General features: G+C 44.0%; 1 long non-coding RNA gene across 1 annotated transcript in view; it reads right to left on the reverse strand.

The window, feature by feature from the left end:
• The window catches only part of LOC123101836 (uncharacterized), a 30,192-nt gene extending 3,438 nt beyond the window's left edge, over positions 1-26,754 (reverse strand). Inside the window, exons 1-2 of the long non-coding RNA XR_006448605.1 lie at positions 26,541-26,754; positions 25,793-25,863 (exon numbers count right to left, since the gene is read on the reverse strand). This is a non-coding gene — a long non-coding RNA (uncharacterized lncRNA). The remainder of the gene's footprint in view (positions 1-25,792; positions 25,864-26,540) is intronic.
• Between the last annotated feature and the right edge of the window lie 912 nt (positions 26,755-27,666).

Raw genomic sequence — 27,666 nt, forward strand, 5'->3', positions numbered from 1 at the left:
TTTCGGGGTTATCGGTATTGTACCGGGACCACCGGAAGGGTCCCGGGGGTCCACCGGGTGGGGCCACCTGTCCCGGGGGGCCACATGGGCTGTAGGGGGTGCACCTTGGCCTACATGGGCCAAGGGCACCAGCCCCTATAGGCCCATGCGCCTAGGGTTTTCCCCTAGGAGGAGTCCTAGTGGTGGAAGGCACCCCTAGGTGCCTTGGGGGGGAGGGAAACCTCCCCTTGGCCGCCGCCCCCCCTAGTAGATGCCATCTACTAGGGCCGGCGCCCCCCTGGCACCCCTATATATAGTGGGGCGGAGAGGAGGGATTTTACACCAGCCCCTGGCGCCTCCACCTCCCCCCGTTACGTCTCTCCCTCGTAGTCTCGGCGAAGCCCTGCTGCTGTGACGCCCTGCATCCACCACCACGCCGTCGTGCTGCTGGATCTTCATCAACCTCTCCTTCCCCCTTGCTGGATCAAGAAGGAGGAGACGTCTCCCGTCCCGTACGTGTGTTTAACGTGGAGGTGCCGTCCGTTCGGCGCTGGTCATCGGTGATTTGGATCACGTCGAGTACGACTACATCATCACCGTTCTTTTGAACGCTTCCGCTCGCGATCTACAAAGGTATGTAGATGCATCTAATGACTCGTTGCTAGATGAACTCCTAGATGATCTTGGTGAAACGAGTAGGAAAAATTTTGTTTTCTGCAACGTTCCCCAACAGGAGTGGAGTCAAACTGGAATCTTTCATTGAAGCCATCGTCTTGAAGATCATCTTCAGCACTGAGCAGGGTCAAACTCTTCCATGACCGCCGACAAGTTTCATGAGCAACAAAGGCATTCTTGGTGGCAAGGTTGCGAATGCGATTGACATCCACCAAGAGGCTTTGCATCTGTCTCTTGAGCCAGAAATGATGCTTATCCTGTTTCTGATGAAGGGCCATAAGAAGTTCTCGGTCATTGAGAACACGAGAACGCTTCCGAGGCCTTTGTGCAATGGTGCTTTCAGTGGCTTCAGTGGGCACTCTATGAGGCAGACGAGTGTTACCAGCCAGTGGATAGATTCGCGTTGCTGCTTGAACACCTTCAATAGGATGAGTGAAGCTTTGGTGCTCAATATTCTGAAGACAAAGCGGCGTCTTGGCAGGGTGAGAATATATAGCATCAACTGACATATCAACCTCTGGCAGAAAGATTATATGATTGCGAGTAGAGGGCTGATAATTGACAGATGAGTGTCGCTTGATGAGGCGCATGACCCATGGAGCATAAAACTTCAGACCAAATAGGTCAGAGCCGGAAGCAGCAAGTTGCTGGATGAAGAATTCTTGAGTGTTGAAGCTGATGCCATTGAGAATATAGAAGACCAAAGTCTTCATAGCTCCTTCAAGCTTGGCCGCTGATGAGTGTCCTTTGACTGGCCATAGAGTTCGCCTGATGATGTGATATATGGTGCGAGGCAGATACTCAAGGTCTTCGACAAAGAAATGTGTGGGATACTCAGCGTCAGATGGCAAAGGCTTCATCATGCTCAACATCTGGCTCATATTGGGTTCTGGCTTATGAAAGATGCTTTCCACAGCATTGCGGTGTAGCTGACAGTCAGGTTCATATAGTTCTCTAGGAGTGTCTAGCCCTGTAAGCTCAATGATATCCATAGCTTTGGCTTCATGATGAACATTTCCAGTCATCCACTCGAGAACCCATGTCTTGATGTCTCTGTAGTAGCCGCGAATGTGTAGAGTGGCATAGAATTGAAGCAATAGCTCTTCGTTCCAATGTTCTTTGTCTGTCACAAAGTGGAGCAGAACAGCATCACGAAAGCAGTCAAGTGCTTCTTCTAAGCACGGCAGTCCAGCAATAGCTTCAGTGTCAAGGCTCATATGAGGGAAAATGCGCCCTTGATCATATAGTACGCAGGAGTAATAGCTTCTCTGCTGATAGCTCCAGAACCGATCTGATGATATCCTTGGCTTGGAGTAGGGGTTCTTGGCGCTGTCAAAGAAGGTATTGTGGCTTTTGAAGCCATTAGCATTGAAGGACCCTGGTGAGTTGGCAGTACCTGGAAACCTTGGCAACCTGGGCTTTGGCTTCTGGACCTGAGGCCTATGCTCAGCATGATAGTCAAATTGAGGTCCTGAGGCAGAAGGCGGAGGCACCAGAATGGGCCATCGGACAGTGGTAAGCTGACCGTGATTGTATGCTTGCTCAATGGTGTGAGGCCTTGGTGGCGGAACAGGAGCAGGGGCAACAGCTGAGGCGTCAGGCTGCACAACAGGTGCTGCTTCGGGAGCAGTTGTCATATTTGCTTCAGGTGCAGCATCCTCATGGGCTTCAGGTGCAGCATCCTCATTGGTTTCAGGTTTAGTGGCCACATTTACTTCAGGCACACTAGTTGGCGCAGGCTCCACATTAGCGTCAGCCATGACTACGTCACTGGCTTCATTGGCGTTGGTGGTGACAGCCTCAACATTGTCAACCTCCTCTTGATGAACAGGAGGATCGGGCACAGGCACGTTCACTTCAGGAACTTCTTGAATTACTGGGGGAGTAGTTACACATACTTCTTCTTCATTTCCTCGGCTGATGCAGCCGGAATGTCTTCAGCAGCATGTGCTTCAGACTCAGAGACATTCACTGTTGGAGCAGGCTCAGAAAATACTTGACGTGCAACAGGTGAACATTGCACTTCTCCTTCTGGAACGCTCGACAGAGGGACTTGAGGCCTTTGTCCTCTGCGAAGTGCTGGCTTCGCCTTAGGAGATGGAGTTGGCTGGGCCTGAAAGTCTTCATCCTCTTCTTGCACGTTGGGTGTAGCTTGTTGTTGTTGTTGGGGAGTACTGGGGGAGTCTTGGAGTTGTGGGTGATCAGCCCACGATGCATCCTGAGCAACTGGCGTCAAGGGACGACCAATGCTGATGAGTTTGCTGTTCATTTGAACAGGCGATGATACCACGTCGTGTTCGATCTGAGGAAGAATTTCATCATCAGCTACATTGTCATCATGACCAATGTCTTCAGCAGCGGTGGGTTCAACTGCTGGAATATCTTCAGCCACATGAGCCTCTGTGGGAGCAGGCTCATGGACTACCATCCTTCGTTCTTGATGTTCTGACGCTGGGCGAACCACGGAAATGGGTTCAACGACTAAGGGCTCTGTGGAAGCAGCCCTAGTCTTCTTGGTCTTGCGCTTCTTCTTGGAGGGAGCGGCATCAGAGGCTTCAGTATTCTTTCTTTTTCTGGCTTCAACCTCGGCAGCCCTCGTCTTCTTCTGTTTCGAAGCGGTTGTGGGGACCTTTGGCTTCGAGCCAGTCATGCTGCTTGGGAAGATAATGCGAGGGGTTTCTTGGCTTGAAGGTTCAGGTTGATCAGCAGGAAGCTTCTTCTTCTTCTTAGCAGCCATCCTGGGGTCAATGCCAGGACGGCCAAGTGACTTGCGCTTCTCAGCCTCGTTGTAGGCGAGCACACACTTATCAGCCAATATCTTCATGCACTCTCGAGAGCCCTGGGCTTCTTCACGCTTCTTCAGAAACGCTTCTTTAAGTTCATGTAGCATGACTTTGAAATTGCGGACGTCTTGAACACTTAGCTTGGCCACATGCTTCTTGAAATGAGCCTTCTCATAATCAATCTTGTTCTTGAGCTCAACGATGCGTTGAGCGAGAGCGAGCTCAGAAGCAATGGCTCCATTGAAGGAGACACTGAGGCCGATGGGAAGCTGTAAATCTTCAAAGCTGACATTGGGGGTGTCGAACCGCTCATCAATGAAATTGTGGATGATGGCCACATCAAAGAGAGGCAAGTTGCTGAAGATTTCTGCTTCTTCCTTGCTCTTTATCAGCTGCTCAAGGGCATCATCAGCAATATCTTCATCACTTGACAGATCAATGGCGCAGAATTGCAGCAGGAGTCAAGGCTCTTTGATCAGATGGTCTAACAAGTTGCTTTTTCTTCTCCGTTCTCTTGGAGACACGGGATTGATCTTCAGACTGCACACTGGCTTCAGGAGGTGCAGTGGCCAGTGGCTTCGCACGAGAAGTCTTCGGAGGTGCAGCTGAGGTTGAAGCCTTTGTCTTCTTTTGCTTCTGCGGCTTTGGAGGAGGAGCAGGGGCTTCATCGGAGTCAGCATCATTGTTAGAATGATCTACTCTGGCACCCTGGACCATGATGTAGGTAATGAGGCCGTCAAGGTTGGAGAAGGGGCCGATGACATTGGGATTAGCGTCATGGGAGCCGTCAGCACGGGGAGCAGAGGGACTTGGGTTGAAGTCCAAACCCAAGGACTTCTTGTTCTTCTTGGACGAAGCCACAGCAAACTGGTAGTTGCGCTTGAAGAGAGAGTCGTCACGACACCATAGTAGTGAGGTGGGATCTGCGTTCTCAGGCTGTGGTCCACGGACCATGCAAGGATAGAAGCCTTGGTCAATGGCTTCAGCTCGGCTCTTGGGTTGAAGGCCTCGATAGAGCATATCACCCCAAGGTCTCTTGATGGCATTCTTCTCTGCATATTCCTTCGTCACAAACTTGTACTTGAACCACTCCTCAGCCCAATAGCGTCGGATCCATTGGATACGCGTCTTTCTCTGATGATAGTTCTCTTCAGGATCTGTCTTGTATAGTTCTGCTAAGTCATCGGGCAGATCTTTGGATGTTCCTTCTCTGCGCTGTCTGCCACCCTTCCTTGCAGATTTTTCTGCAGCCATGAACTTCAAGCTGAATGGCTTCAATATGTTCAAAGGCTTCAGAGACTTATGCTTGCTGGTCAAGTAGGAACTGGCTTCAGGAGAATTGATATGATGCTGTAGGTATTCTGCAAACGAATGCAGACTATGAGAACCAAGGGATTCTCCCATGGACATGTACCTGTGACAGCATTAGAGATGCGAGGGAAGGGGAAGAGGTCATATGCATTCTCAGAAGATTTTGAAGATAAATCAGTTTGAAGACATTGACCTCATGATGCGAAGACATTCACTTATATAGGTGAGTTGGTTCCAGATTTGTACCAATCCGTGAATAAGTACAAGTGAGGAATCAAACTAGACAGGAAATCTAAGTGAATCGACTAGGCAGTATGAGATGCAGACAGAATAGATCTAACTTGAACAGACAGAAACTACTTTCGGTAAACAGGATGAATCTTGAAGATAAAAAAGGTGGTAAAAATAGAGTTATAATTACCGCACGAAGAACTACTAGATGGAAGAATAGGAGACCGAGCAGTTCAGCCCACCGTGCCCTAACTTGGCGACGGAGGACACCTACGGCGACGGCGGAGAGGACGATGTCCGCGACCGGCGTGAGGACAGCGTCGGAGAAGTCGCGGCAGCTAAGCACTTTGTCGTCGGCGTCGTCGCGAGCTAGCAGTGGCGCTAGGGTTTTGACGGAGGTGGAGAGGTGGAAGAAGGATTTCTTTACTGTAGGGGACAAGTATTTATACGTAGGTGAGAGACACAGCGCAATTACGATGGTGCCCCTGGCAGTTCATATCTGAGGGGTACGTGGCAAGCATGCAACACACTCAGGGTTGTCCCATGTTCCCACGCCCGCCAGGCATGTCGGAGAGTTGTTCCGGCTTCTCCGGATTTCAACAATAAAGATAAGCCATTTAAAATAGATTTAATGTTTGTCTCTTTGCCTTCTGCTGACTAGGACGCAGAGAAGACATTCGACAGTTTCAATAGAATGCATATGATTTGGACGGATAGAGTTTGAGATAGGAAGCATAGAGAGGTTAGGGTCCGATCACATTCACTTAGTTCAAAAGATCCAATCTTGAAGACATAGCTATAAGTGAATGTTGTAGAGGACAGAACACTAGTATATATCAGAAAGCAATCAAATCATCATAGTGCAGAAAGTCATGAAGACAAATTGAAACTGAAGACAAACCAGATGCGAAGTCATTGCAATATAACGCCTTGAGTGAAACACTTCAAACAAAGAAAGTTGGTAGTGGCGTTACCCATCGTATAGGAAGTATTAGACCCAGACACGGCGCACAATTATCGTGGCGCTCCAAAGTCAAATTCCATGTTAATATATTCACACTCAGAGTGTAAATCTTCATTGATTGAAGATATACATTACTTTGTGTGTTGCACATCTAAGTCATCAACATGCATAAGTGTTAGGATGTGTGCCTGATCACAGGACATTAGAGGATTCCAAGATATTTAGCTCACACCGTAACTTGCAAAACCTTTTCTCATCCAAGGGCTTTGTGAAGATATCTGCCAGTTGCTCTTCAGTGTTGACGTGAATGATATCGATATCTTTCTTCATAACATGATCTCTGAGAAAGTGATGACGAATTTCAATGTGCTTTGTCTTTGAGTGTTGGACTGGATTGTTGGAACTTTCGTTGTCGCATAAGAGAGGTACTTGTTTCAGGTTGATGCCATAATCCTTGAGAGTTTGCTTCATCCATAGAAGCTGAGCACAACAGGATCCAGCAGCAATGTATTCAGATTCAGCAGTTGAGAGTGATACACAGTTCTGCTTCTTCGAAGACCAACAGACAAGTGATCGACCAATAAAATGACATGTGCCTGATGTAGACTTGCGATCCACCTTGTCACCAGCATAATCAGCATCCGAGAATCCAACCAAATCAAATTTTGAGCCCTTGGGATACCATAATCCGAGTGTTGGGGTGTAAGCCAAATATCGAAGAATTCGCTTCACAGCTAAGTGATGCGATTCCTTTGGTGCCGCTTGGAATCGAGCACACATGCAAACACTAAGCATGATATCTGGCCTAGATGCACATAAATAAAGCAAAGAACCAATCATGGAGCGGTATACCTTTTAATCGAACTCTTTACCATTGTCGTCGGGACCAAGATGGTGTTTGGCTGGCATTGGCGTCGTGTAGCCTTTGCAGTCTTCCATTCCAAACTTCTTTAGACAATCTTTGAGGTATTTCTCTTGAGATATGAAGATGCCATTCCTTTGCCGACGAATTTGAAGACCAAGGAAGAACTTCAGCTCACCCATCATGGACATTTGGTATTGCTCTTGCATCATGTACCCAAACTCATCACTATACTTCTGGTTGGTGCATCCGAAGATTTTGTCATCCACATATATTTGGCACACAAACAGTTCACCATCATATGTCTTCGTGAAGAGAGTGGGATCGAGGGATCCAGGTTTGAAGCCTTTGCTCTTCAGGAAGTCTTTGATTGTATCATACCAGGCACGAGGAGCTTGTTTGAGGCCATACAGTGCTTTGTTTAGCTTGTACACCATATCAGGATGTTTTGGATCTTCAAAGCCAGGTGGTTGTGCGACATATACTTCTTCTTCAATCTTGCCATTGAGAAATGCACTCTTTACATCCATTTGATATAGCAAGATATTGTGATGATTAGCGTAGGCTAGCAGTATGCGAATAGCTTCAAGCCTAGCAACATGAGCAAATGTTTCATCGAAGTCAATTCCTTCAACTTGAGTGTATCCTTGAGCCACAAGACGTGCTTTGTTTCTAACGACTTGACCATGCTCATGTTGCTTGTTTCGATATATCCATTTTGTTCCAATAATGTTATGCTTGCGAGGATCAGGTCGCTTGGCAAGTTCCCAGACATTATTCAGTTTGAACTGTTGAAGTTCTTCTTGCATGGCTTGAATCCATTCAGGTTCCATAAAACTTCGGCAACTTTCTTGGGTTCTGATATTGACACAAATGAAAAGTGCCCACAGAAGTTTGCTAGCTGTGTTGCTCTTGATCGAGTGAGCGGACCAGGTGCATTGATGCTGTCAATTATCTTCTCTATTTGAACTTCATTTGCAACACGGGGATGAACAGGACGAAGATTTTGCTCTGGCTGATCATTGTCATCATTGGACGGATTGTCTTCGGTCTGAGTACTGTCTTCAGGTTGATTTGGTGCAGAGGTGATAAGTTCCTCTTCAGGCTGTGCTTCAGAGGGCATGATTTCACCAGTTCCCATCAGCTTGATTGCCTCGTTTGAAGGAGCTTCATCCAGTGTACTTGGCATAATCTCTCTCTGTGAACCATTGGTTTCATCAAATTTCACATCCACAGTTTCAACGATTTTGTATAGATAAAGGTTGAAGACTCTGTAGGAGTGTGAATCCTTTCCATAGCCAAGCATGAAGCCTTCGTGAGCCTTAGCTGCAAATTTTGACTTGTGATGGGGATCCTTTATCCAGCATCTTGCTCCAAATACTCTGAAGTAACTAACGTTTGGCTTCTTGCCAGTAAGTAGCTCATATGATGTTTTGTTCAGAAGCTTATGAATGTATACACGGTTGATGATGTGACATGCTGTATCAATAGCTTCAGGCCAGAACTTTCTTGGTGTCTTGTACTCATCTAGCATTGTTCGAGCCATCTCAATGAGGGTTCTGTTTTTGCGCTCAACAATGCCGTTTTGCTGAGGTGTGTACGGAGCAGAGAACTCATGAGTGATTCCCATTGTATCCAGATACAGATCAAGTCCAGTGTTCTTGAATTCAGTGCCATTGTCACTTCTGATGTGCTTGATCTTCATGCCATAATTGTTCATTGCTCGATTTGCGAAGCGCCTGAAGACATCTTGCACTTCAGTCTTGTAAAGAATTATATGAACCCATGTGTATCTTGAGTAGTCATCAACAATGACGAAGCCATAGAGACAGGCAGTTGTTGTGAGGGTGGAGTAGTGCGTAGGTCCAAATAAGTCCATGTGTAACATCTCAAAGGGTTGAGATGTTGTCATGATTGTCTTTGAGGGGTGCTTTGCCCTTGTCATCTTTCCAGCTTCACAGGCTCCACACAGATGATCCTTCTTGAACTTGACATCCTCGATGCCAATGACATGCTTCTTCTTGACGAGTGAGTGTAAGTTCCTCATGCCAGCATGTCCCAGCCTTCGATGCCAGAGCCAGCATTCTGAAGCTTTTGTGAGAAGACATACGGCAAGCTGTGGACCTGCTGAGAAATCTACCATGTATAGATCATCTTTTCGATACCCTTCAAAGACTAGAGATTTGTTAGATTCCATTAGTACAAGGCAACGATATTTGCCAAATATCACAATCATGTTCAAGTCACAAAGCATTGAGATAGACATTAAGTTGAAACCAAGGGATTCAACAAGCATCACTTTATCCATGTGTTGATCCTTTGAGATTGCAACTCTACCTAGACCCAATACCTTGCTTTTACCAGTGTCAGCAAATGTAATGTGACTTTTGTCGGATGGACATAAGGTTGAGTCCATGAGAAGACTTCGATTACCAGTCATATGATTTGTGCATCCACTGTCCATAATCCATTCTGAAGCTTTTGGTGATGTACCCTACAGTGCAGTTAGGAGGATAGGCTTCACAAGAGTGTTGTGAAGCATAAGCATTTGACACATATAGGGACAGTCACAACTTATAACAAAGTTAGGACATAGTATGGCTGATAAGAAATTCAGATGTGAAGCATATAGAATGACATTTTATCGTGCGTCCTCAGTGAGTTTTAGGTCCCCAGCAATAGTATCGGACGCCATTGATTGCTGGCTGGAGACCGTTTTCTGCAAAAGAGAGTTAGTTCTTCTTTGCCACCCACATCTTCAGTGGGGGCTTAGAAGCAATGAGTCTAAGTGCAGCATCTGAGAATTTTGGCTTTGAAGCCCTAGCAAATAGCCTTGCAGGAGATGAATGATACTCATATGAATAAGTAGAAAAGTTCTTAGTCCTATGAACATAGAGGTTCGAAGATACATGCCCATATTCATAAGTCTGAGCCTGATTTCCCTGCAAAACATTGGCGTTAGGGTGACTCATGTGAGTCCTGTATCTGTATGAAGCCTTTGGGCCACATGAAGCTATAGGTCTGGGGTTTGTCTTCTTCCTTGGTGGTGTCATGACGACATTCACAGGAAGATTCTCAATGTACCGCTTAGGTACCCAGATCTTCTTCATAGGTGGTCCATTCCTGCAGTTAGTACCAATGTACCTGGCAAACACTTCACCATTCTGGTGTTTGAATAGCTTATAGTTTGCATCAAAGGATTCATCAATGATAATAGGATTAGCACAGGTAAAGCCAGATAAGGTGGATGGATCTACTGAAGGTTCCTTTGCATCAACCCATGTGGTTTTGGGGTACTGCTCAGGCTTCCAGTACGAGCCATCAACATTCATTTTCCTTTCGAACCCAACACCCTCCTTCCTAGGGTTTCGGTTCAGAATCTGCTTTTTGAGGACATCGCAGAGAGTCTGATGTCCCTTCAAACTTTTGTACATCCCTGTTTCAAGCAATGTCTTCAACATAGCATTTTCATTAGCAACAGTAGTGGTATCCTCCGCAGAGGGGTTAGTGACCACATCAGTAGGTGAAGACAATGAAGCAGTAGCAGCAGTGAAACATTCAGCAACAGATGTAGCATTATCACGCTCAATGCATTTTAGACATGGTGGTTCAAATCCATCCTGAGCGGAACTGATCTGTTGAGCGCGAAGTGACTCATTCACCTTTTGAAGATCTTCATGAGCCGCTCTCAATTTTTCAAGCTCTTGTTTCCTTTGAAGATAATCATAGGAGAGCCTTTCATAAGTAGTTGAGAGCGATTCATGACGACCTTCAAGTTCTTGGTACTTAGCATGAAGATTTTTTATGTCATCAACTAAGGACTGTGAATGTGTCATTTTAGCGTCCAACAGGTCATCGCTTTTGTCTAACAGTTTTTGAGTATGTTCCATAGCCTTTTGTTGTTCAGTTGCAATTTTAGCAAGTGTTTTGTAGCTGGGTTTGGATTCACAATCAGAGTCATCTTCACTTGAAGTTTGAAAGTAAGCATCGCATGATTTTACCTTGGCACCACGTGCCATGAAGCAGTAGGTGGGAGTAGGATCGTCTTCGTCATTAGCTTCAGCGTTGGTGTGGAAGTCATTGTCTTCAGTGTTGAAGATGGACTTGGCAACATAGGCTGTGGCTAGAGCCAGACTTGCAACGCCAGGGTCAGACTCCTCTCCAGACTCCACCTCCGCCTCCTCCGAAGCAGACTCCTCCTCTGAATCCATTTCCTTGCCAACAAAAGCACGAGCCTTGCCAGATGAGCTCTTCTTGTATCATGAAGACTTGGAAGAAGACTTAGAAGATTTTGAGGATTTCTTCTTCTTCTTTTCATCGGAATCATATTCCTTGCTTTTCTTCTTCTTCTTCTCATTGTCCCACTGTGGACACTCAGATATGTAGTGACCAGGTTTCTTGCACTTGTGGCAGGTTCTCTTCTTGTGATCATGTGTGGAAGCTTCAACATTCCTTGAGCTAGATCGTGAAGACTTTCTAAAGCCTTTCTTCTTTGTGAATTTCTGGAACTTCTTCACAAGCATAGCAAGTTCCCTTCCAATGTCTTCAGGATCTTCAGAACTGTAGTCAGATTCTTCTTCAGATGAGGAAGCAACTTTTGCCTTCAAAGAACGAGTTTGTCCATAGTTTGGGCCATAGATATCTCTTTTCTCAGATAGCTGGAACTCATGTGTGTTGAGCCTCTCAAGTATATCAGACGGATCGAGTGTCTTGAAGTCAGGACGTTCTTGTACCATGAGGGCAAGGGTGTCAAAGGAGCTGTCAAGTGATCTCAGCAGTGTTTTGACAATTTCATGCTTGGTAATCTCAGTTGCGCCAAGAGCTTCAAGTTCATTTGTGATATCAGTGAGGCGATCAAACGTGAGCTGGACATTTTCATTGTCATTTCTCTTGAAGCGGTTGAAGAGGTTGCGAAGAACACTGATTCTTTGATCTCTCTGAGTTGAAACGCCTTCGTTGACCTTGGATAGCCAGTCCCAGACTAGCTTCGACATTTCCAGAGCACTCACACGGCCATACTGTCCTTTGGTCAGATGACCACAGATGATGTTCTTTGCAGTAGAGTCCAGTTGAATGAACTTCTTGACATCAGTGGGGGTGACACCTTCACCAGTTTTGGGAACGCCATTCTTGACGACATACCAGAGGTCGACATCAATGGCTTCAAGATGCATGCACATCTTATTCTTCCAGTAGGGATATTCAGTTCCATCGAACACGGGGCAAGCAGCGGAGACCTTGATTATGCCTGCAGTTGACATAGCTAAAACTCCAGGTGGTTAAACCGAATTACACAGAACAAGGGAGTACCTTGCTCTGATACCAATTGAAAGTGCTAGTATCGACTAGAGGGGGGGTGAATAGGCGATTTTTATGAAAGTCTTCAAAACTTGGAAGTTTCAAAGACAAACAATAGAAATAACCTAATTGATATGCAGCGGAAGATAAACTACCCTAAACACGCCATAGTCAAGTATGTAATGATGTGAAAGTACAGGACTAATAGCAGTTAGGTAGTAAGGATCAAGATGGAAGATAGTGTGAAGCCAATCAACAATAGTAGTCAAGCAATGAAGTCAAACAGATACACAGATAGACAATGACTTCACGAAGACAAACTTAAGTAAGGTTGGAAGGGATATAACCAGTTGCTTGTTGAAGACACAGGATTTGTTGGACCAGTTCCAATTGTTGTGACAACTGTACGTCTGGTTAGGGAGGCTGAGATTTAACTCAGAAGACCGTGTCTTCACCTTATTCCCCTTGAGCTAAGGACACCCAATCCTCGCCCAATCACTCTGGTAAGTCTTCAAGGGAGACTTCCAAACCTTCACAGACTTCGTTCACCGGCAATCCACAATGACTCTTGGATGCTCAGAACGCGACGCCTAACCAGCTGGAGGATTCACAGTCCTCAAGTGTAATAAGTCTTCAAGTCACACAGACAGAAAGACTTCAGTGATGCCTAACACTCTTTGGCTCTGGGTGTTTGGGCTTTGTCCTCGCAAGGATTTCTCTCTCTCAAATGCTTCGAGGTGGGTTGCTCTCAAACGACAAAAGCCGTGCACAAACTCTGAGCAGCCACCAATTTATGGTGTAGGGGGTGGGCTATTTATAGCCACTAGGCAACCCGACCTGATTTGTCCAAAATGACCCTGGGTCACTAAGGAACTGACACGTGTTCCAACGGTCAGATTTCAAACACACGCGGCAACTTTACTTGGGCTACAAGCAAAGCTGACTCATCCAGCTCTGGATAAGATTTGCTCTCATTGTCTTCGCTCGAAGACATAGGATTTGAGTTGAGCATCACTTTAGTCACTCTGACTTAGTTCACTTGGACCCCACTTAACAGTACGGTGGTTCCTATGACTCAACAAAGAAGAAAAGGAAACAATGAAACTACACAGTCTTCGCGCTCCAAAGTCTTCACACAATGTCTTCTCATGTCATAGTCTTCAATATGAATATCTTCTCATACGACCATTGTATTCAATGTCTTGATACATTTTTAGGGGTCATCTCCGGTAGGTAAACCGTATCAATGAGGGACACTACCTGCGTTATCCTGCAATTCTCACAAACGCATTAGTCCCTCAACCAACTTTGTCGTCAATACTCCAAAACCAACTAGGGGTGGCACTAGATGCACTTACACATATTGATATGCTTTTTGCGAGTATAGTTAGATGCTCTGAATGTTCTTTGACATCTAAAAGTATTTTCATTCCTATACCATACAAATCATAACATTTCATTAGGAGATTATAAATAGCAAGTTCTGCGACCACATTGGCAGACTGGATATCATACATCAAGGTACTCCCTCCGTTCCAAAATTCTTGTCTTAGATCTGTCTAGATACGGATGTATCTAATACTAAAACGTGACTTGATACATCCGTACTTAGACAAATTTAATACAAGAATTTTGAGACGGAGGGAGTATCATGAACTAATGATAAGTAGATCATACTACAAACCATGCTTGTTCAAATAATACTCTGATCTTGTTAAGGGAGGTGTACTGACTATAGACATGAGATATTCACATGTACACCAGAAATTCGCTATCATAAATAAATCACTTGGTCTACAAATAGAATCAGATAAAAGAGAAGCAAAAAGTTTCGCATGGTTAAAGAATAATAGAAAAAATTGCATATGTACGACAACTTCAGCATCACAAACCTAAGGCACCTCAGCAGACATGGATGATCACATCAGTGTGTGGTAGTAATGCACTAATCCCTACTATCGTACATTGCAAGAAATAAATCTTGTATTTGCACAGACAATTGATGTCATGAAGCAAAAGAAATAAAGCTTGAAGCTTCAAAAAATATCAATTGATTTAGATCACTAATTCAGTTGACTTAGGACAATTATACGGAACAATATTGAGGAGACACAATTATCCATTCAATTAAATAATCAAGCAAATAGGCAAGGAAATACTCATATGCAAGCATTGGCTCCTCTCAACAGTTCATTCAACCTATCCACTTTTAAGTGCAAACTTGCCTGCCATTAGGCACAAGAATGGATCAGAAAATTTGTAGCTTCCCGTATACAATAATCTGCCAATTAACCCATGTGAAAGCACCATAAAATCAATGGAGCATGACATTCAGAGCTAAAGTTAGTAAATCATCTTGGCACATAAGAAGAAAAAATAAAGTTCTAAACCAAATCAACAGATGGATGCAGGATATGCCACTGTTAGGAGCAATACACAACTATCAAAGCAACATGACATCAACCAGGATAAGCCATACTTGCAAGATAGTATAACTGCAGATGGATAAAGTACAGGAAATATGCAAATCATGCATGGAGACTCGGTCGAGAGGTCGTCAAACTGGAACCCACCTTTGACATCAGTGGCCATGCATAGCAAGACATTGCACGTGGTGCAATCTGTGCCTTGCAACTAAGACGGCGACGCCTAGTGGCAGCAGTGCCCAACCTAGGAGGTGGCCGGTAGGGTTATGATTTGCTTCTGTTCCTTCCTTGGACCTGTATCCAACCAAACATTACCCATACTCCTTTTTTACACTGCTAAAATAAAGAATCAAAGAAAATTCTCAACAACTTCACACAAATAAAAGGGCATATGTAATGAAACACGTCCAGTCAAAAAATTGTTCTCGCTGGAGAGCACACCAATATTAAATGAAAAATATCAATCTACTTTTAAGTTGTACCCGGACTAAGGTGCAGAACGCAATCATTTGTCAATCTTTGTTGTCTACTTTGCTGCCCAATCTGCATACCCGCTTGACAAAAAAATAGAATCAGTTGTTACGGGCCGATATTTTTGTGATTACATATATAATACTTAAAACTTGGTGAATTTTTAACCCCTTCGACTGACATCGCCTTATGACCCTTGTCGATGAATCCTCTTAGTTAGGCTTCTTACGTTTTATTGTGCTACACACGTTGACTTACGGTGACTTGCGTTGTACTACCTCCTTCAAGAGGTACCACACGAAGTATGACAATAAGTACAAAGAATCTGTAACCAAATATAAATATATGTCTTGTAAATAGGAATGATTAGTGGATAAAGCATATGCAAATCCTAAGACACTAATATACGTATGCTCCAACTAAAATACTCTATCAATGAGACACACAAGAAATACATCGACTGGAATAAAAAGCAAGCAATGTTTCTGGATAGGACCGACAATATTCCTCTACCTCCCCTTCAGTTTTCAGATTCTGAATTAAGTTCTTGGGCGATGGAATTAGAAGCCATATATTCAAAAATCCTGAGCAATGAATCAAGCTGAATAATATGCATCTTATTTTAGAAATTGAAGGCATATAGCAGCATACCCAAATTTCTAGCTAGCTAACCTTGCAGGTACTAAAAATTAAGTAGACAATGTTAGGAGACTCGAAAGAAGGGTTTAGCCAGCCTGTGATCCATACATTATATGATCATGTGCAGGTTAGTATTTTACCATTTAAATCATTGGGGCTCTCCTCATCTTGTTTTGAAATAGCTCTGTCAAGACTTCTTCTGTCTATATACATCATTGATGTATGTATGCAAAAACATATACAACAATGATTATGATGTACAATGTGACAATACAACAATCAACACTTTTTTCTTCTAACCTCTTCATAGTCTAAGGAAACAAGGTCAAATAAAGATACTTGTGTTGCACAATAAAATAAAATAATTTGGTAGAACTAGAAATCACATTTGCTTCAGTCAAATTAAAGAGCCGTTGCACATAGACTATGAACTACATGGCATCTGAACTCACCATTTCAGTGCTCAAACTTTTGCTCTTTAAGCTTGACGGTTTTGTTTACTTCTCTCGACAAATTGTCAAGTTATCCTATGGGGAAAGCATTTGCATCATTTAGTCAAATAAGTGGAGTAACAACATGAAGGAAATATGCCCTAGAGGCAATAATAAAGTTATTATTTATTTCCTCATATCATGATAAATGTTTATTATTCATGCTAGAATTGTATTAACCGGAAACATGATACATGTGTGAATACATAGACAAACATATAGTCACTAGTATACCTCTACTTGACTAGCTCATTAATCAAAGATGGTTATGTTTCCTAACCATTGACATGTGTTGTCATTTGATTAATGGGATCACATCATTAGGAGAATGAGGTGATTGACATGGCCCATCCCGTTAGCTTAGCACTTGATCATTTAGTATTCTGCTATTGCTTCCTTCATGACTTATACATGTTCCTGTAACTATGAGAATTGTGTAACTCCCGTTTATCGGAGGAACACTTTGGGTACTACCAAACGTCACAGCGTAACTGGGTGATTATAAAGGAGTACTACAGGTGTCTCCGAAGGTACATGTTGAGTTAGCATAATTCGAGATTAGGTTTTGTCACTCCGATTGTCGGAGAGGTATCTCTGGGCCCTCTCGGCAATGCTCATCACCTAAGCCTTGCAAGCATGTAACTAATGAGTTAGTTATAAGATGAAGTATTACAGAACGAGTAAAGAGACTTGTCGATAACGAGATTGAACTAGGTATTGGATACCGACGATCGAATCTCGGACAAGTAACATACCGATGACAAAGGGAACAACGTATGTTGTTATGCGGTTTGACCGATAAAGATCTTCGTAGAATATGTAGGAACCAATATGGGCATCCAGGTCCCGCTATTGGTTATTGACCAGAGATGTGTCTCAGTCATGTCTACATCGTTCTCGTACCGTAGGGTCCGCATGCTTAAGGTTTCGATGACAGTTATATTATGAGTTTATGTATTTTGATGTACCGAAGGTTGTTCGGAGTCCCGGATATGATTACGGACATGACGAGGAGTCTCGAAATGGTCGAGACATAAAGATTGATATTGGACGGATATATTTGGACACCGGAAAGGTTCCGGAGAAGTTTGGAGCTCCGGGAGGTTACCGGAACCCCCCGGGAGGTATATGGGCCTTATTGGGCCCATGTAGGAGGAAGAGAGAAGGAGCAAGGGAGGGGGGCGCGCCCCCCCAAGCCCAATCCAAATTGGGGAGGGGGCTGGCCCCCCCTTTCCTTTCTCCTTCCCCCTCTTCCTATTACTACTACTAGTACTACTTCCTAATACTAGTACTCTTTCCTTCCCCCTCCAAATAAGATAAGGAAAAGAGAGGGAAACCTACTTGGAGTAGGTTTCCCCCTCCTCATGGCGCCCCCCCCCTAGGGCCGGCCACCTCCTCCCTCCCTCCTTTATATACGGGGGTAGGGGGGCACCCTAGAACACACAAGTTGATCATTGATCGTTCCTTAGCCGTGTGCGGTGCCCCCCTCCACGATATTACACCTCGGTCATATTGTAGCGGTGCTTAGGCGAAGCCCTGCAATAGGAGAACATCAAGATCGTCACCACGCCGTCGTGCTGACAGAACTCCCCCTCGGCGCCTCTGCTGGATCGGAGATCGAGGGTGCGTCATCGAGCTATACGCGTGTCAAGAACTCGGAGGTGCCGGAGTAACGGTACTTGAATCGGTTGAACCAGAGGACGTACGACTACTTCCTCTACGTTGCGTCAACGCATCCGCTTCGGTCTACGAGGGTACGTAGACAACACTCTCCCCTCGTTGCTATATCATCACCATGATCTTGCGTGTGCGTAGGAAAATTTTTAAATTACTACGTTCCCCAACAGTGGTATCAGAGCCAGGTTTTATGTGTTGATGTTATATGCACGAGTAGAACACAAGTGAGTTGTGGACGATATAAGTCATACTGCCTACCAGCATGTCATACTTTGGTTCAGCGGTATTGTGAGATGAAGCGGCCCGGACCGACATTACGCGTATGCTTACGCGAGACTGGTTTCACCGTTACGAGCACTCGTGCTTAAAGGTGGCTGGCGGGTGTCTGTCTCTCTCACTTTAGTTGAACCGAGTGTGGCTACGCCCGGTCCTTGTGAAGGTTAAAACGGAGTCTATTTGACAAACTATCGTTGTGGTTTTGATGCGTAGGTGAGATTGGTTCTTGCTTAAGCCCGTAGCAGCCACGTAAAATTTGCAACAACAAAGTAGAGGACGTCTAACTTGTTTTTGCAGGGCATGTTGTGATGTGATATGGCCAAGACATGATGCTATATTTTATTGTATGAGATGATCATGTTTTGTAACCGAAGTTATCGGCAACTGGCAGGAGCCATATGGTTGTCGCTTTATTGTATGAAATGCAAACGCCCTGTAATTGCTTTACTTTATCACTAAGCGGTAGCGATAGTCGTAGAAGCAATAGATGGCGTAACGACAACGATGCTACGATGGAGATCAAGGTGTCGCGCCGGTGACGATGGTGATCACGACGGTGCTTCGAAGATGGAGATCACAAGCACAAGATGATGATGGCCATATCATATCACTTATATTGATTGCATGTGATGTTTATCCTTTATGCATCTTATCTTGCTTTGATTGACGGTAGCATTTTAAGATGATCTCTCACTAATTATCAAGAAGTGTTCTCCCTGAGTATGCACCGTTGCGAAAGTTCTTCGTGCTGAGACACCACGTGATGATCGGGTGTGATAGGCTCTACGTTCAAATACAACGGGTGCAAAACAGTTGCACACGCGGAATACTCAGGTTATACTTGACGAGCCTAGCATATACAGATATGGCCTCGGAACACGGAGACCGAAAGGTCGAGCGTGAATCATATAGTAGATATGATCAACATAGAGATGTTCACCATTGAAACTACTCCATCTCACGTGATGATCGGACATGGTTTAGTTGATTTGGATCACGTAATCACTTAGATGACTAGAGAGATGTCTGTCTAAGTGGGAGTTCTTTAGTAATATGATTAATTGAACTTAAATTTATCATGAACTTAGTACCTGATAGTATTTTGCTTGTCTATGTTTGTTTGTAGATAGATGGCCCGTGCTGTTGTTCCGTTGAATTTTAATGCGTTCCTTGAGAAAGCAAAGTTGAAAGATGATGGTAGCAATTACACGGACTGGGTCCATAACCTGAGGATTATCCTCATTGCTGCACAGAAGAGTTACGTCCTGGAAGCACCGCTGGGTGCCAGGCCTGCTGCTGATGCAACTGACGACGTTAAGAACGTCTGGCAGAGCAAAGCTGATGACTACTCTATAGTTCAGTGTGCCATGCTTTACGGCTTAGAATCGGGTCTTCAACGACGTTTTGAACGTCATGGGGCATATGAGATGTTCCAGGAGTTGAAGTTAATATTTCAAGCAAATGCCCGGATTGAGAGATATGAAGTCTCCAATAAGTTCTACAGCTGCAAGATGGAGGAGAACAGTTTTGTCCGTGAGCATATACTCAAAATGTCTGGGTATAATAATCACTTGATTCAACTAGGAGTTAATCTTCCGGATGATAGCGTCATTGACAGAATTCTCCAATCACTGCCACCAAGCTACAAGAGCTTTGTGATGAACTATAATATGCAAGGGATGAACAAGACTATTCCCGAGCTCTTCGCGATGCTGAAAGCCGCGGAGGTAGAAATCAAAAAGGAGCATCAAGTGTTGATGGTCAACAAGACCACTGGTTTCAAGAAAAGGGGCAAAGGGAAGAAGAAGGGGAACTTCAAAAGGAACGGCAAACAAGTTGCTGCTCAAGTGAAGAAACCCAAGTCTGGACCTAAGCCTGAAACTGAGTGCTTCTACTGCAAGCAGACTGGACACTGGAAGCGGAACTGCCCCAAGTATTTGGCGGATAAGAAGGATGGCAAAGTGAACAAAGGTATATGTGATATACATGTTATTGATGTGTACCTTACTAATGCTCGCAGTAGCACCTGGGTATTTGATACTGGTTCTGTTGCTAACATTTGCAACTCGAAACAGGGACTACGGATTAAGCGAAGATTAGCTAAGGACAAGGTGACGATGCGCGTGGGAAATGGTCCCAAAGTCGATGTGATCGCGGTCGGCACGCTACCTCTACATCTACCATTGGGATTAGTTTTAGACCTGAATAATTGTTATTTGGTGCCTGCGTTGAGCATGAACATTATATCTGGATCTTGTTTGATGCAAGACGGTTATTCATTTAAATCAGAGAATAATGGTTGTTCTATTTATATGAGTAATATCTTTTATGGTCATGCACCCTTGAAGAGTGGTCTATTTTTATTAAATCTCGATAGTAGTGATACACATATTCATAATGTTGAAGCCAAAAGATGCAGAGTTGATAATGATAGTGCAACATATTTGTGGCACTGCCGTTTAGGTCATATCGGTGTAAAACGCATGAAGAAACTCCACACTGATGGACTTCTGGAATCACTTGATTATGAATCACTTGGTACTTGCGAACCGTGCCTCATGGGCAAGATGACCAAAACACTGTTCTCCGGATCTATGGAGAGCAACAGATTTATTGGAAATCATACATACAGATGTATGTGGTCCGATGAATGTTGAGGCTCGTGGCGGATATCATTATTTCCTCACCTTCACAGATGATTTGAGCAGATATGGGTATATCTACTTGATGAAGCACAAGTCTGAAACATTTGAAAAGTTCAAAGAATTTCAGAGTGAAGTAGAAAATCATCGTAACAAGAAAATAAAGTTTCTACGATCTGATCGTGGAGGAGAATATTTGAGTTACGAGTTTGGTTTACATTTGAAATAATGTGGAATAGTTTCGCAACTCACGCCACCTGGAACACCACAGCGAAATGGTGTGTCCGAACGTCGTAATCGTACTTTACTTGATATGGTGCGATCTATGATGTCTCTTACCGATTTACCGCTATCGTTTTGGGGTTATGCTTTAGAGATGGCCGCATTCACGTTAAATAGGGCACCATCAAAATCCGTTGAGACGACGCCTTATGAACTATGGTTTGGCAAGAAACCAAAGTTGTCGTTTCTCAAAGTTTGGGGCTGCGATGCTTATGTGAAGAAACTTCAACCAGATAAGCTCGAACCCAAATCGGAGAAATGTGTCTTCATAGGATACCCAAAGGAGACAATTGGGTACACCTTCTATCACAGATCTGAAGGCAAGATTTTCGTTGCTAAAATCGGATCCTTTCTAGAGAAGGAGTTTCTCTCGAAAGAAGTGAGTGGGAGGAAAGTAGAACTTGATGAGATAACTGTATCTACTCCCTTATTGGAAAGTAGTTCATCACAAGAACCGGTTCCTGTGACAACTACACCAATTAGTGAGGAAGCTAATGATATTGATCATGAAACTTCAGATCAAGTTTCTACTGAACCTCGTAGGTCTACCAGAGTAAGATCCGCACCAGAGTGGTACGGAAATCCTATTTTGGAAGTCATGTTACTAGACCATGATGAACCTACGAACTATGAGGAAGCGATGATGAGCCCAGATTCCGCAAAATGGCTAGAGGCCATGAAATCTGAGATAGGATCCATGTATGAAAACAAAGTATGGACTTTGGTTGACTTGCCCGATGATCGGCAAGCCATTGAGAATAAATGGATCTTTAAGAAGAAGACTGACGCTGATGGTAATGTTACTGTCTACAAAGCTCGACTTGTTGCAAAAGGTTTTCGACAAGTTCAAGGGGTTGACTACGATGAGACTTTCTCACCCGTAGCGATGCTTAAGTCTGTCCGAATCATGTTGGCTATTGCTGCATTTCATGATTATGAAATTTGGCAAATGGATGTCAAGACTGCATTCTTGAATGGATTTCTAGAAGAAGAGTTGAATATGATGCAACCTGAAGGTTTTGTTGATCCAAAAGGTGTTGACAAAGTGTGCAAGCTCCAACGTTCCATTTATGGACTGGTGCAAGCATCTCGGAGTTGGAATAAACGTTTTGATAGTGTGATCAAAGCATATGGTTTTATACAGACTTTTGGAGAAGCCTGTATTTACAAGAAAGTGAGTGGGAGCTCTGTAGCATTTCTAGTTTTATATGTTGATGACATATTATTAATTGGAAATGATATAGAATTTCTGGATAGCATAAAGGGATACTTGAATAAAAGTTTTTCTATGAAAGACCTCGGTGAAGCTGCTTACATATTGGGCATCAAGATCTATAGAGATAGATCAAGACGCTTAATAGGACTTTCACAAAGTACATACCTCGACAAAATTTTGAAAAAGTTCAAAATGGATCAGGCAAAGAAAGGATTCTTGCCTGTGCTACAAGGTGTGAAGTTGAGTCAAACTCAATGCCCGACCATAGCAGAAGATAGAGAGAAAATGAAAGATGTTCCCTATGCTTCAGCCATAGGCTCTATCATGTATGCAATGCTGTGTACTAGACCTGACGTATGCTTAGCAATAAGCTTGGCAGGTAGGTACCAAAGTAATCCAGGAGTGGATCACTGGACAGCGGTCAAGAACATCCTGAAATACCTGAAAAGGACTAAGGATATGTTTCTCGTATATGGAGGTGACAAAGAGCTAGTCGTAAATGGTTGCGTCGATGCAAGCTTTGACACTGATCCGGACGATTCTAAATCGCAGACCGGATACGTGTTTTTATTAAACGGTGGAGCTGTAAGTTGGTGCAGTTCTAAACAAAGCGTCGTGGCGGGATCTACATGTGAAGCGGAGTACATAGCTGCTTCTGAAGCAGCAAATGGAGGAGTCTGGATGAAGGAGTTCATTTCCGATCTAGGTGTCATACCTAGTGCATCGGGACCAATGAAGATCTTCTGTGACAATACTGGTGCAATTGCCTTGGCAAAGGAATCCAGATTTCACAAGAGGACCAAGCACATCAAGAGACGCTTCAATTCCATTCGGGACCAAGTCCAAGTGGGAGACATAGAGATTTGCAAGATACATACGGATCTGAATGTTGCAGACCCGTTGACTAAGCCTCTCTCACGAGCAAAACATGATCAGCACCAAGACTCCATGGGTGTTAGAATCATTACTATGTAATCTAGATTATTGACTCTAGTGCAAGTGGGAGACTGAAGGAAATATGCCCTAGAGGCAATAATAAAGTTATTATTTATTTCCTCATATCATGATAAATGTTTATTATTCATGCTAGAATTGTATTAACCGGAAACATGATACATGTGTGAATACATAGACAAACATATAGTCACTAGTATACCTCTACTTGACTAGCTCATTAATCAAAGATGGTTATGTTTCCTAACCATTGACATGTGTTGTCATTTGATTAATGGGATCACATCATTAGGAGAATGAGGTGATTGACATGACCCATCCCGTTAGCTTAGCACTTGATCATTTAGTATTCTGCTATTGCTTCCTTCATGACTTATACATGTTCCTGTAACTATGAGAATTGTGTAACTCCCGTTTACCGGAGGAACACTTTGGGTACTACCAAACGTCACAACGTAACTGGGTGATTATAAAGGAGTACTACAGGTGTCTCCGAAGGTACATGTTGAGTTAGCATAATTCGAGATTAGGTTTTGTCACTCCGATTGTCGGAGAGGTATCTCTGGGCCCTCTCGGCAATGCTCATCACCTAAGCCTTGCAAGCATGTAACTAATGAGTTAGTTATAAGATGAAGTATTACAGAACGAGTAAAGAGACTTGTCGATAACGAGATTGAACTAGGTATTGGATACCGACGATCGAATCTCGGACAAGTAACATACCGATGACAAAGGGAACAACGTATGTTGTTATGCGGTTTGACCGATAAAGATCTTCATAGAATATGTAGGAACCAATATGGGCATCCAGGTCCCGCTATTGGTTATTGACCAGAGATGTGTCTCAGTCATGTCTACATCATTCTCGAACCGTAGGGTCCGCACGCTTAAGGTTTCGATGACAGTTATATTATGAGTTTATGTATTTTGATGTACCGAAGGTTGTTCGGAGTCCCGGATATGATTACGGACATGACGAGGAGTCTCGAAATGGTCGAGACATAAAGATTGATATATTGGATGGATATATTTGGACACCGGAAAGGTTCCGGAGAAGTTTGGAGCTCCGGGAGGTTACCGGAACCCCCCGGGAGGTATATGGGCCTTATTGGGCCCATGTAGGAGGAAGAGAGAAGGAGCAAGGGAGGGGGGCGCGCCCCCCCAAGCCCAATCCGAATTGGGGAGGGGGGCCGGCCCCCCCTTTCCTTTCTCCTTCCCCCTCTTCCTATTACTACTACTAGTACTACTTCCTAATACTAGTACTCTTTCCTTCCCCCTCCAAATAAGATAAGGAAAAGAGAGGGAAACCTACTTGGAGTAGGTTTCCCCCTCCTCATGGCGCCCCCCCCCTAGGGCCGGCCACCTCCTCCCTCCCTCCTTTATATACGGGGGTAGGGGGGCACCCTAGAACACACAAGTTGATCATTGATCGTTCCTTAGCCGTGTGCGGTGCCCCCCTCCACGATATTACACCTCGGTCATATTGTAGCGGTGCTTAGGCGAAGCCCTGCAACAGGAGAACATCAAGATCGTCACCACGCCATCGTGCTGAGAGAACTCCCCCTCGGCGCCTCTGCTGGATCGGAGATCGAGGGTGCGTCATCGAGCTGTACGCGTGTCAAGAACTCGGAGGTGCCGGAGTAACGGTACTTGAATCGGTTGAACCGGAGGACGTACGACTACTTCCTCTACGTTGCGTCAACGCTTCCGCTTCGGTCTACGAGGGTACGTAGACAACACTCTCCCCTCGTTGCTATATCATCACCATGATCTTGCGTGTGCGTAGGAAATTTTTTAAATTACTACGTTCCCCAACACAACATGTACTCTCTCTGGTAGTTTTTAAATAAGTGGAGTAACAACATGTACTCTCTCTGAACTATCATTTGGCTGTAGAACTTTAAAATCAAATCCAATTAATTGGAACTAAAGAAATACAGTAGCAAACAACTTATAGCTAAATATGACCTCTCCATTCAGCTTAAAAAAGAAGTGCCAAATCAGACTTGGATGCATCCACTAACATTTCTAAGTAGGTACAATCAGCCCTCTATTAGAAAGAAAAGGAAGAAAAAAGCATGTAGGTGGTGGTGGTGTTTCAAAAAATAGTTTGACCCGCCACAATAGAAGGCAATCCAGTTTATCCTCACTGAATTGACTCGCCTTTATTTCCTAGGATGTACTGCAAGACTTCTTTGAGCTGAATAAAAAGTTTTACTAACCTAGAAACAAAATCATAACATTACAATAAGAGTGGATTAGAGAAATTAGCATGTTGTCCTTAATAATAACAGAAAAATAATGGTTATGGAAACTAAATGTCAAATCTGGATAGCAATATATAGAACAGTCTCACTGTTATAGCACACCAATTTCTACAGTGAATCGTCTAAAAACACAATTTATGCACGGAGAAGTTCATATATAGTGAGTCATATAATGAAGATCTGTATATTTGTAGGTTGTAGCAACCAGTGGCAGTTCAACCAGCTTGTACGACCCATCAAAAGTATTAAGTATAAAAGCGATTCGACACGGCCGCAGAACTGCAACCTGATAAATTTTCCAACGTTGGTTGCAAACGTTTGGACAAGTTTTAGTTTAGTAAAGCTTACCATGTAGTTAAGACTGCAAATGTGGTGCATACTGCTGTCATTCTCACCACACATTGATCGTTGGTTTGGTCCTGGGAGAACAAAGGAAGAACTCTGAAATTAGGCGGCCGCTTTCACCGATGACCGATCCACACACCGGACTCATAACCGTGTAAGATAAACAGCACAACAAAGTAGTGAAGGCATTAGCATTCAAATTCCGACCCAGCATCCATGACCTCCCATCCATCTTAATCTCAGTACTTGATATTGACTTGCATTTATTTCAGATGTATGTTTGTGCCAAACAATTTAATATGGACGAAAAAATAAAGAGAAAAGAATGCTAGTTCTTCAGAAAGTAGAAAGAACTGATGGTTACTTCTAACCAGGGAAACTTAATTCTTAATATACAAGCAAGAATCAAATACTGAAAGGACCATAATCAGAAAAAAATAGGCCCGTAGTAACATCATTATTCACGTCGACCATAATCAGAAATAAATGTCTGTTTTTTGTATGTGCAAGGACGGACTATGATGCTGCACCTACTTCAGGCTCTACATGAGGCCCTATCATGGCCAGGGCTGTTGGGGCCTTCTTCTTGGCCTTCGTGGCGCCTCCATTGATGACAAAAGGAGAAGTCGACATGGCATATCTCGGCGAGCCGCTTCTTCTCGTTGTTGGTTTCCCTATGGCCGTGATCTAGATTTGTGGGTACGAGATTTGGATCGAGGGAAGGGAGAAGGGAGGGGAATTGGGGACTTACATAGGGGAGTCCGCGTTGATGGGGATCTTCTCAAGGTCGATCGAGCCGCACGTTTTCATCCAAGGCCGCCATTTTCTTGGGGGCACGCGGCGCTGGTGGAGACCATTGCGGAGGGGAACCGAGCGGCATCGGTGGTGGCGATTCTGGAGACTGATTTCCCCTGCAGCTCACAAGATCGGGAGGGTGAGGGTGGGCGGCGACCAGATCGGGAGGGTGAGGGTGGGAGGCGATAGAGAAGGAGAGGTGGGCACCCTGGACCTGGAGGCCTCGCTCGTCCTGCCTGCGTGCGGGTCGTGGAGGGTTTTTTTTCGCTGGTTTTTCTTCGAAGGTTTATTTTCGTTCGATTCTGTCGCTTGCGACAGAATTACGTGAACGTGGTTTTGGTTGGGTTTTTTTAGAACTGGGAGGTGAGAGCAGGTATCAAAAAAAAACATGGTGGGTGGGAGATGGGAGCAAATACCAAAGAAGTACCAAAAAAGGCCGTGGTGAGGTGGGACGAAAATAAAACCCGGAACGCGACCTACCAACTGAGACATTAGGAGTTTAGATTTACTAGCGACAGAGGGTTGATCATCACTTCGCTGCCTACCATATCAGCGAGCAAGTAGGAGAAGGAAGAAAAATACTATCTCATCTTTGAAACTGCGCGGATGGTTCTATGGATGAAAAACCAGAGGATCTGGGAGGTCTAGCTATGATTCTTTTTTCAAATACGTAGATGTCAGAACCCACTCATGGTATGGATGAGGTGTTGCAAAAGGCACAGTTCTCTTTAAGAGAGCTTTAAAAATTATGGCAAACAGACTGGAAATTATTCTTTCATAAATCATTGCAAAAGAACAGCCGGCTTTCGTACCAAGATGGTTACAATAGATAATACTATCACCACTTTTGACTATTTACATTTCATTAAGGGAACAATGCATATGATAATTAAGAGTAGAGCTAATTACAAATAATCATGCTCAAGGTGGGTTCCATAGTCGGTGGGTGGAGATGTCGGCAAGACTTGTTGCTTAGGTTTCTTTCTCTGTCCTTTTCAATGGATCGAGAGTGCAGACTTGAAAATATATTTTTGAGCTGTGAATTTTTAAAATTGTAAAATACATTTTTTAATGGTACAAGA

Source organism: Triticum aestivum, chromosome 1B, assembly GCF_018294505.1.
Source record: "Triticum aestivum cultivar Chinese Spring chromosome 1B, IWGSC CS RefSeq v2.1, whole genome shotgun sequence".
NCBI lineage: Eukaryota > Viridiplantae > Streptophyta > Magnoliopsida > Poales > Poaceae > Triticum > Triticum aestivum.